We start from the raw sequence: 9,720 nt of genomic DNA, 5'->3' as shown, positions 1-9,720 counted from the left end.
CCCAGGGGCTGGAGGAGGCACAAACAGAAAAGGCACGGACGGAGCAACACGTTGGTGAAGAACTGGGTGCTGGTCTGCTGGCGGGGAGCCTCGATGCTGCGGCCAGTGCCATCTGTTTGCAGCTTTCCACGCACAACAGCATTTAATTATTAAGATAAGTCATACACTAACCATGGTGTTCGTTGTTGTTTTTTTTTTTTAATGGAATGCATTTATAAGCCAACTTAAAAAAAAGGGATTTTTTTCTGTGTTGTGAGCTATAGCAGATGAGATTGCTGTATTTAAAAGCTTTTGCAAAATAAACCCCCCATATTCCTCGTCATTTAAAATGCAGTGATCTGCCTAAAGCCAATGCCGGGGGGTGGTGGTGCGAGGGCTGGCGTGGTGTGCGGGCCTGTGCCACCCCCCGGGAGCTCCCTGTGCCACCGGCCTGGAGCCCGCGGGACCCGACGCCGTGGCCCCCGCCCGCCCCCCCGTACCCCGCGTGCCACCCCCGCGCTGCTCCCGCGGCGGATCCGCTACTGCCCCGGTCTGCGACAGCCACCTCCCTCCCGTACATCGGCCGCGCGAGAACGGGGCTTTGGAGAGAGCTGGAGAGGGGCGCGGGGCCGGTAACCGGGCTCTGGTGACAGCCGGCGCCGCGGCCCCGGGGGGCGGGGGGACGCAGCCGGCAGTCCCCGCGTGGGGCGGGCCGGGGGCCGGCGGGAGCATGTCCCAGCTGCTGGGGACCCCGCCGCGCCCCCCTCCCCCGAGCCGCCCAGGCGGCCGCGCTGCCCGCGGGCCGGGCACGGCCCCTCCCGCCGCCGGCGGGGAAGGCTCCGCGGCGGCGCCGGGGGGGGCCGGGCCTACGCTGCCGCGAGGAAAGCTACCGCGCGGGGCTGCGGCCTCGGCGGCCCCCCCCCCCCCCCCCGCTCCGGGGGGAGCGGGCGCCCCGGCGGGGGTCCCCGCTCCGCAAGGCCGCCCCGCGCCCCGGCGCCACGCGTGGGGGCGCAGCTCCCGCTCGGGCCCGCGCGCTCGGACGCAGGCGCGCGCGGGGCGGGCCGGGTCACGTGCCGCGGCGGCGGAGGGAGGCGGTGGCGGCGGCGCGGCGCTGGCCTGCGCTCGGTGTCCCGGGCGACCCCCCCCCCCCGGCGGCCCGCGCCCGTCCGCCCCCGCCCCCGCGGGCCCCGTGCGCCCCGGCGGCCCCCGCCCTCCCGCGCGCGCTCGTGGCGGCGGCGGTGGCGGCAGGTGAGGGCGGGGCGGGCCCGCGGCGGGGCCTCCCGGCGGGGAGCGAGCAGCGCGCGGCGGAAGCGGCGCCCCGCGGTGTCAGGCGGGCGGCGGGCAGGCCGGGCCCGCGGGCCGGGCGGGCGGCGCGGCGGGAGGGGGCAGCCGGGGCTGGCGGGGCGCGGAGCGGTGCGTGGGCCCGGCGCGGGGTGCCCAGGCCGCGGGGCGCCGGAGGGCTCCTGGGCGGGCGCCTGTCAGCCGGGTGCGGGGGGCCGCGGCCTGGCGCCCCGGCCTGGGCTGAGCCCGCTCGGCCGCGGCCTGCCGCGCCGCCTCGCCGGGCCGGGGCTGCCCGTGCCGCGCTGCCCCGCCGGGCCGGCCCCGGTCCTCTGTGGGCGCTCGTGTCTCGACCTTCCGCCGCGCCCTGTGGCAGCCGGCGGGCGGCCCGGGAGCGGGATGGGGGGGCGGCCCAGCGGTGCCACGCCGTGCCCGGGGCAGCGCCTCCCGGCCGGGCGCCACAGCCGCGGGAGCCCCGCGGCCCCGGGACGTCGCCCCCGCGCCCGGAGCCTCGGCCCTTGCCCCGCGCGGGCGGTGGCGGCTCCGTGGGGTGGCAGCTGGGACGCGTTGACGTTTCTTCGAGCCCGAGCTTTTGTCTGACTGTCTCGGCAACTCTGGAACGCGGCCGGGGAAAGGCTTCAGCGCCGTCCCTGGGTCTGGTTCCTGCTTTTCTCTGAATCTCACCCCCCTTCGGCCGTCGCAGCAGGCCGGGGGTCCCGTGCCCGCTGGCCCCCGAGGGCAGCATGCTGCAGCTCCGTGGGCTTTGTCTGCCCCGACCCCCCGGCACGCGGCTCCGCGCCTTCCCCAGGCTGAGCCGGGTAAAAGCTCTCTCGTGCCAGTTTTACTAGAGGACAAACAGTGCCTTTTGTTGGTATTTATAATTACTGCGCATTGTAGCCTTTCTGGCTGGTTCTTTAGCTAAAGCATCTTTCAGAATTTCCCACATGTGAAAGTGGCCACAGAGAGCAGATGGTGGTCTTGCAAAGGGTTGGCCAGTGTCATAACCATGACTTTTGGGTTCAGCAGCTCTTTTCCAGTTATAGCAGGTGTTTCTAGCTTTTCTGTGCATCTCATGGAGAGAGAAACAAAGGTCTTGAGGCCCATATCCAAAATGGCCAGGCCTGTGAGCCTCTGGGCTAAATGCACTCCTGCAGCAAGACATCAAGGTGTTTGCTACGCTCTTCAAATATTTGCTGAGCTGTACGGCTTCCTTTGAAAGCTAACTGGCTGTATCTGAAAAATTTTCCTAGTAATACTGTATTCTGACTCTCCTATGAGAAAAAATTGAAATCAGCACAGGGGAAGCTGCACACAGACCTGATCTTCTGTTGGGAAATGACATTTCTTAGTATTTTAAACCTACAGGAAGGTGTTCTGTTAGGCTTTGGATTTTGGCTGGAGAAACTCCCAGCAGCACTCTCCAGTCATTCTCTCTGGAAAGCCTGTTCTTTCTATAGGACTTGGAGGGAGGAGTTTTTGCAACAGGCTTCCAATTGATGCAATAACGTTCCGTGATTCTAGTAAAAAAAATAGGTGCTTCCTTAAAATCAAAACCGACTGTGTGGGGAAACCTGAGAAATCCAGCCCTGCCCCATGCATCTCTAAACGAAGTGTTAGTGTTTTCATTTTTCACTGGCTTAAATACTTGAAAATACGAGGGTGTAGAAGTAAATTCTGCTGCACAATCATAATGCCACTGTTTTGTTTTAAGTATGGTACTGTCAAAGATGACGTGCCTTTGTAGTAGATATTAGATATTTCAAACATAACTGCTGAACAGATTTGTAGTATACTTTTATTTTCTAATACCATATTGATTGCTCTTGGATGGAGCTACAACTGAGTTACACAGACATACTAAATGTCATAGATTTGCAGTGGCAAAGGGTTTGCTACTGAACGTATTGAACAGTTAATATGGCAGTAACAGTTTGATTGCATTGGGAATAGTGAAATTTTTTAGGTCATTAGTGTACCTCTGAAGAGAAGGCATGATGGTGGTGTCTGTTTCAAAATCATGTGGTCTCTATTGAGAAATACAGATGCTGTGGCGTGGAGAGAATAGAGCGAGCAGAACGCCTGTTGATGTGTAGACCATCTAACAGCAAGACTTAACCCTGTGTACTGCAGGGCCTGTGTTCAAGTGTAAACTTGTTCCTTAACGCTGGACTAGAGAAGAAGTAATGGGAGAGAATGCGTAGGGTTGGGAAGAGTTAAGGGGCAGAAGTGGAAGGAGAGCTAATCCTAGCTGACATGGAGCAGAGAAGATGCATTGTCGGACTCCAGGTGAGGTGTTCTCCATCTGTTAGCCAGATGACCGATCCACCTTTGCTTTACTGAAGCCCTGGGTATTTTGTGTTTTCTCTTGATGCTGTTACGAACTCTGCTGTCCCCTTCTGAGCGGATCAGTGACGTTCTTCAGCAGGAACTGCCCTTTGCAGATAACTGAGAATTTCTGCCATGTAGTCAGCATGTACCTTAGTTTGTATGTGGTGGTAGCTCAAGGTTTGGCTCAAGATGCTTGGATTGCCTAGTGCCCTGGCTAATTGGAAGGAAGGAAGGAAGGAAGAAATCATCTTTTCAATGCTGCTGCTGGAGTTGAACGTTCATCTAAGCTTTACATTACACAGAAAGATAGTAGTGGAAGTTTTCCAGAGGTCCAGGAGACTGGGATTTTTCTTTAGACCATTGGGGGTCATTTTCCATCCAGTGTGTCCTCTGCCATAAGGATGTTATTAACACCATCCTCCTGCGCTCTGAATAGCACATCAAAAATTGCTATTGTGATTAAAAACAGAAACAAGAAGTGAGTTCTGTCAGGTATATGTTGCAGCCTTGAGGTTGTGTCACAGTAAATAACTTCTTTATGTATTTGGGAAAAAAGAAAGGTGACCAGTGCATGTCACGGTGTAGCCAGTTTGGGAGCTGGGTTGAAGGAGGGGGTGCGCAGGGGACTCCATTGCTCTGAGAGCCATCATATTTCTGGAACTGAGAGGACAGCGGCCTGCTTCTCCAGCTTGAGTGAGTAGTCTTGAAACAGCCCTGCACAGGGGTTTGGATCAGATTTGTATGAAAATTGAAAAGTATAGGAGATGCATGATGCCTTGTCTAAATTCGTTTGTCTTCGTGTAAACCAGTGATTTGGGACAGGGAGCTGGTTGTGCGGAGTTGCATATGTGAGCCTGTGCGTTAGGTTTGTTGCATGAAAGGGAACGATCTAGTTATTTGCACCAAAAGATGCATGCTATTAAATTCTCCCAAGTCCTGTGCACGTCATTTTAATTTTACAGTTTTGATTTTTTAAAAAATCAAATGATCTACCAAGACTGTGCAGCTGGTAGGAGATGGTGTTTCTCGTCATGGTTTCTGGGCAGTGCTTGCAGAGACTGAAGTAAGCCTCTGTGTTCCGCATACATGTGCGCAGGCATGCTTTCACAAGCCTCCCTCCTTGCTGGATGGCACAAGGAAAATGTGAGGCATTATTTCTGCCTTGCTTCCTGGTAAATTGGAAGTTTTGGTGTCTGTAGTAATGTTGTTTTTCACGGCAGCGAGTGGAGAGCACGTGAGAGATGAGATACAAGGCTCATATTAGCAGTTCTGAGGGGGTCTTTTTCGCGGAGAAGCTGAGGAGTTAGCAGTTGCGGTCTTGGGACTGTGGCTGTAGGAGCTGAACCTCGCAAGGCAAAAATATTGCCGGTTTTTTTAGTGAGGCTCAGTTAAAAGTAATACTGGACAAGAAAGAGCACCTCATGTTCTGGTTGCAGCATGGGAAAGTGTTCCTTTGCAAGGGCTTTTTGGGGAACTTTTCCCATCCCTGCAAGAACACATTGCTGTTTAGTTCTGTTGCATCCTAGTTTTACCGGAAGGTGCAAAGTTGGCCAGTGATTACGTGGTTCACAACAGCAGTAAGTGACAGTAATTAATAATGCTTTTGAAATGTGATTCTTCCAAAAGCCCAGAGCAGCACAAAGTTAAGCTGCAAGTTTTTATAGAGTCAGGAAACTCTCAGAACAATCTGGACTTTAACAACAAAAGCTGTACCTACTTCTGTTATATTAAGATTTTTTTTTCTTGGTTTTTGGGTCAGGGAAAACAGTCTCTTCATTACTGAGTGCCTCATATCAGAGGAATTACTTTTAAGCTGTTTGTTTAAATCTTTTCTCCACACTTTATAACATTTCAGAATTTTAAAAATTGTAGTGAAATTTCCTAGACTTTTATTACATGTAAGAAGGAAGAATATTGCAATAAACAAGAGGTGCAGTTTTCAGTCAAACCTTAGTACCGGACTTGTAATCACTAGAACACCTGGGCTGGTTACATTGATGTTTGTGAAGCTCAGTGAGAGTTTGGTGACAAAGGACTACCTGTGGGGCACGTCAGCCCAGAAAGGTTTGGTAGTGGGTACATTCAACTTCAAATAAAAAGCTTGTCACAACACAAACAGTGAATAGATTGCTACTTGAGGAGTTTTCTCGTAGCCTGTGGAAGGCAAGATAAAATACACTTTCTTGTCAAGATACATCTGATTTTAAATAGTATCTCATTTTATTTGTTTGCTGATTGTATTGATGGATCTCTGTGAAAAGTTACGTACTGCAAATCTCCGTCTAGTATTTATCTGTTACAGGCTATAGTGTATGTCTCTCAAATGGAAGTATCCTTAACATGAAATTAATAATTCAGCTATGGGAATTGATTGATCAAATATTACGCTGTGTAGACTGTGGCTTCCAAGAAAATTGGTGACTGAGTTAACTTGTGGTTTAGGAAGAGGACTGGCAGCCTTCTTGTGTTGGAATCTCAGCTGCCGAAAGTGGGAATTTCTACATGGCTAACTTAGCTGTAGTTGAAATTCATTCTGGAGTTGTTATGTTGCTTTTTAAAGCAACCCCAATGATCTCATCGGTCAAATTCTGTTGAAATAAAAATTAATAGCTCAGTTAGACATGTCCATTGCAGCTTGGCATGAGTTGTGGGGTTTCAACAAACTTTATGAAACTAACAAACCAATGTTCCACTAAATCTGCTGTCAAAATACATCAAAGTACACTGCGAAAGGTCATATGCGTTACAACAAGCTGTAATTTTCTCCATGTCGGAAGCATTTGGGTTTACGTGTTTTATGCTTGAGGGCTGTAGGAGCGCAGCAGAGCAGTATGAGGAGGGGCACGTAGCTCTCTATCAGCAGGAGTGAATGAAGCCTGCCTTCCTCTAGACTTGCTTTGTTTTCTTGATGTTTGGGAAAGCACAGGCTCTGAAGACCCTTTTCTGTAGTTGGAATGCTTCCCAGGGCTGTTCTTGCAGATTCTTTGGTGGCTGCTAAGGTCTGTGTTCAGTCCCTGGGTGTTTCAAAGGTCCCTGTCAGGTAGGTTATTGCAGTGAAAGCTGAAGTTAATGAACCAATGTCAGTTGGTTATTTTCCTTAACCAAATTGGAATTGTCTCCCGTACAATGGGAATGAAGACCACAGCAGTTAATTGTTCTTCTTCCCATAGCCTGGGCTGGCCATGCTCAGTTTCTTACTGGAGCTTGCTAGGACAGCCCATCTTTCAGTCCTCTCTTCTCTGGAGCAGCTGGGTGCCCACAGACCGTCTCATACCCCTGCCCGTGGTGAGGGAGGGCCACCCTTTCCCTCAGAAGGGAGAACTGGAGGAACAGAAAGCCCCTCTGTTCCTTGTACTAAGGAGTTCAGATGATTTTCCCTCTGGCCCAGCACCCTTCAGCCAGATGTCAGCTCTTACCTTGTCGTGCTAAGGCATGGATGGTTTGACTGGAAGCTGACTTTGGTAAGCTTTGAGGGCACCTTAAAAACGGCGTTTACTGGGCAAGTAAGGACTGTCCTTTCGTGTGAATGCTTAGCTTTGGAGATAACCAGCCAGTTTCTTACATGACTCAGTTGTAGGCCATCTAAAGTAGCCTGTGGAACATAATTTTATAAAAAGCATGGAAAAAATAGAATTGATGCAGTATCTGCTATAGAACCTGGAAAGCTTTTTTATATTTGGCTTACACTTAATAAACGATAGTAAAATTTCATATTTTAGATTTTGGTTTTGCTTGTCAACTTGGTGTCTGGTCGCGGTATTTAGGCAAGTCTACAAAGGGATGGAAAGAGCAAAGTTACTGCTTATGATTTAGACATTCAGGTGTTCTACTTGGTACTGTACTGCTTCTTGAATTACAATGCTTGTTTAGAAATATAAGAAGATGCCAGAGGTTGACTGAAAGAGCTACAAAGCATGCATAGTCTGTTTTAATGTGAACACTGTTTCCTTCCCTTGGAATTGCTGGACTGGCAGAAGTGCAAAGGCTATGGCACAGTACTAAGGCTTTTAAAAGCGATTTTACCTTGTCATCTAGATAGAAGATAGCAAATTTCTGCTTTGTCTTTCTGAGTCGTCTTCCCTCTTCTGCTTCCCCAGTTTGCTTTTGGGTAGTCCCCTTCCCCACTGATGAGCAGGCTGGTAAGTAAGCAGAAAATCTGCTTGAAAAACAGCACTGGGTTGTTAATATAAATCATCTTGATTTGAGGGGCAGTGTTTTGTTTTTGCTGAAGCCATTAGCTTTACTGCTGCTTTTTCATTACCCTGAGAGGTTTGAGTGCAGCTTGATGAGACTATGAACAGGACTAGGTTTTGGGATTGGATTCACCTTGCTTTGCTGGCCATCTGCAATAAAAATGTCTGTCTGAGGTGGTTGTGGGATCATAACGTGTTCCTGCAATGAGCTTAACCTGAGCCACTTTAGGCGCCTCCTTAGGATAAGCTGAAGCATATCCTAGTTGTGCCAGTTTGTCTTCTGAAGGTGAATTGAATCTAGAAGAGTTTATCTTAAGACTTAAATATATTATTCTTGATAAAACTTGCCCTATTTAGAAGAATAAAATGTTATTTCCAGCCAAAGGGAGTATTCAGTTTTTTGCCTAAAGTAAAAGGTTGATTTTTCCAGATCCTTGGGTTTTGCTGTTAATATTTTAATATAGTAACACATGCTTTTTACATTACGAAGGAGAGAGTTGGATTTGGTGCAAAACTGCATGTTAAAAATCAAAGTATTCACTGTTACATTCAGTATTTTTGGGTTTTTTGCATCATTGTATTATGAAATGCAATGGTTTTCTTTCAGGATTACATTTTTGGGAGTTGCTGTTTAACCATGTTTGCCAGTCTGGAATTACCCGAAGGCCTGTTGCATGCTGCAAAATACTGAAGTCGTGGAATTTGGTTTGGTAGGTAAAATAAGCATATGATGCATCTAAGTATCTCTCGTTCTTACATATTCTCCTGCTAACTGTCCCACTGACAGGTCCTTGCTCGTAATCTTTAAGTGTATTTGGAGGGCTGGGTGGTCCCTGGAGCTGACTTTTCAGCCTGCTGTAGAGGGCTGCGACATTTGCCATCAGGTTTGTAGCTGTTGTCAGACCTTCCTTCCGAAGAGGACAGTTGAGACGCTTTTGTGGTGTTATCCCTCTTTCGTGTCAAAGTCTGATGTTCCAAATTACTGGAACTACCCCTAGCTAAGTTATGTAAGAGGAAATTTTACTACATATTTCACTTTAGTTTTAGGTATTCTTTTTATATTATAACAGACTTGACTGCAGTCTCATTTCTGGACTGACTTCTCTTCCTCTTCCCTGTTGCAGCTTTAAATGGTCAGTGTGAGAATGAGGACCCTGCTCAGTTCTGCCTTCTGCCATCTGCTAGTGAAGGACATCAGTCCATCCTTCTTTCTGCTGTCACCCTTTCCAGTCCTTTGTGTTATTTGGAAGAGTACTTTTTCAGGTGTAGAGCAGGATTTTAGTACTTTTTATTTAATCGGGCTCCCTACATATTTGTTTTGAGAGGGTGCATGTTCTGGTGTGACATCAGTTGTGAAAGTGTTTATTCTGAGTTGGTTGAAATGTACAAACAGCTTGTAAATCAATAGACTGTGTGGCAGAAAACCTCAGACAAGTTATTAGATAAAGCCTTGTTCTGATTTATTTGCTTTGTGTGGTGCAGTGGTTAGAAGAAAGCAACACAAGAGCTTTCAAGTTCTGTTTAAGAAACAAATGGACATAACTTGAAGTTTGGATCAATTGACCGGGTCTTAGGATGAGAATACCAACATACCAGGATGTTGTTTTTTTTCTCCCCTTTGATTTTTTTCAGACTCTGGAGACCACCAGCACTCCCGTTTGGTGGTGCTGGCACTCCAGACCCTGCTGGCTTTCCAGTGTTCAGCTGCTTCCCAGTTAGGGATTACTGGCTGTTTCAGGTTTGTTCTAATCCCATCTCTCCCAGGGAGTGGATGGGATTTTCAAAGCACTGCCCAGTCACGTGGCACTGGGTTTGTCATGCAGGCTCCTTTTACTAACAGGGCTGTTGGTGGGGGGACACATGGCATGACAAACTGCCTTCTGTGGGGTGCGGTGCGACCCAGATCTAGGCTGCGGCATAGCTGTATCCCACATGAATTCTT

At 49.5% G+C, this 9,720-nt stretch overlaps 1 protein-coding gene across 4 annotated transcripts in view; it reads left to right on the top strand.

Moving 5' to 3' along the window:
• Positions 1–932: 932 nt before the first annotated feature.
• Positions 933–9,720, top strand: part of NCOA6 (nuclear receptor coactivator 6) — a 46,153-nt gene continuing 37,365 nt past the window's right edge. For all 4 annotated transcript variants that reach the window (XR_008824438.1, XM_056355019.1, XM_056355020.1 and 1 more), the window contains exons 1-2: positions 933–1,227; positions 8,386–8,488. The gene's annotated coding sequence lies outside the window, so the exon portion shown is untranslated. The remainder of the gene's footprint in view (positions 1,228–8,385; positions 8,489–9,720) is intronic.

Source organism: Falco biarmicus, chromosome 10 (assembly GCF_023638135.1).
Source record: "Falco biarmicus isolate bFalBia1 chromosome 10, bFalBia1.pri, whole genome shotgun sequence".
NCBI classification, from domain to species: Eukaryota; Metazoa; Chordata; class Aves; order Falconiformes; family Falconidae; genus Falco; species Falco biarmicus.
Note: the sequence above shows the minus strand (reverse complement) of the source record. Positions and strands in the feature narration are given on the sequence as shown.